General features: G+C 50.7%; 1 non-coding gene across 1 annotated transcript; it reads right to left on the bottom strand.

Annotated features, from left to right (window-relative positions):
• Positions 1 to 753: 753 nt before the first annotated feature.
• Trnas-uga (transfer RNA serine (anticodon UGA)) lies at positions 754 to 828 on the bottom strand. The gene has a single exon. It is a non-coding gene; the product is annotated as a tRNA-Ser (tRNA).
• Between the last annotated feature and the right edge of the window lie 463 nt (positions 829 to 1,291).

The following is a 1,291-nucleotide window of genomic DNA, read 5'->3' as shown; positions in this document are numbered from 1 at the left end:
AACGGGTACCACAGCAACCACAACAACGATAACCATGAGAATAATGCATACCGCCACCATGGCAGCAATAACAATAATGTTTCGAGAATGAGATTTTCACTCTGCAGCGGAGTGTGAGCTGATATGAAACTTCCTGGCAGATTAAAACTGTGTGCCCGACCGAGACTCGAACTCGGGACCTTTGCCTTTCGCGGGCAAGTGCTCTACCAACTGAGCTACCGAAGCACGACTCACGACCGGTACTCACAGCTTTACTTCTGCCAGGACCTCGTCTCCTACCTTCCAAACTTTACAGAAGCTCTCCTGCGAACCATGCAGAACTAACACTCCTGAAAGAAAGGATACTGCGGAGACATGGCTTAGCCACAGCCTGGGGGATGTTTCCAGAATGAGATTTTCACTCTGCAGCAGAGTGTGCGCTGATATGAAACGTCCTGGCAGATTAAAACTGTGTGCCCGACCGAGACTCGAACTCGGGACCTTTGCCTTTCGCGGGCAAGTGCTATACCAACTGAGCTACCGAAGCACGACTCACGACCGGTACTCACAGCTTTACTTCTGCCAGGACCTCGTCTCCTACCTTCCAAACTTTACAGAAGTTCTCCTGCGAACCATGCAGAACTAACACTCCTGAAAGAAAGGATACTGCGGAGACATGGCTTAGCCACAGCCTGGGGGATGTTTCCAGAATGAGATTTTCACTCTGCAGCGGAGTGTGCGCTGATATGAAACTTCCTGGCAGATTAAAACTGTGTGCCCGACCGAGACTCGAACTCGGGACCTTTGCCTTTCACGGGCAAGTGCTCTACCAACTGAGCTACCGAAGCACGACTCACGACCGGTACTCACAGCTTTACTTCTGCCAGGACCTCGTCTCCTACCTTCCAAACTTTACAGAAGCTCTCCTGCGAACCATGCAGAACTAACACTCCTGAAAGAAAGGATACTGCGGAGACATGGCTTAGCCACAGCCTGGGGGATGTTTCCAGAATGAGATTTTCACTCTGCAGCGGAGTGTGCGCTGATATGAAACTTCCTGGCAGAGCAGAGCAGAGCAGGAGAGCTTCTGTAAAGTTTGGGAGGTAGGAGACGAGGTCCTGGCAGAAGTAAAGCTGTGAGTACCGGTCGTGAGTCGTGCTTCGGTAGCTCAGTTGGTAGAGCACTTGCCCGCGAAAGGCAAAGGTCCCGAGTTCGAGTCTCGGTCGGGCACACAGTTTTAATCTGCCAGGAAGTTTCAATAATGTTTCGGACCGTAATAACAATCGGTACAATGCAAATAATAACAGGAATG

This window comes from Schistocerca nitens, chromosome 6, assembly GCF_023898315.1.
Source record: "Schistocerca nitens isolate TAMUIC-IGC-003100 chromosome 6, iqSchNite1.1, whole genome shotgun sequence".
NCBI classification, from domain to species: Eukaryota; Metazoa; Arthropoda; class Insecta; order Orthoptera; family Acrididae; genus Schistocerca; species Schistocerca nitens.
This window is presented reverse-complemented; position numbering and strand designations above follow the sequence as displayed.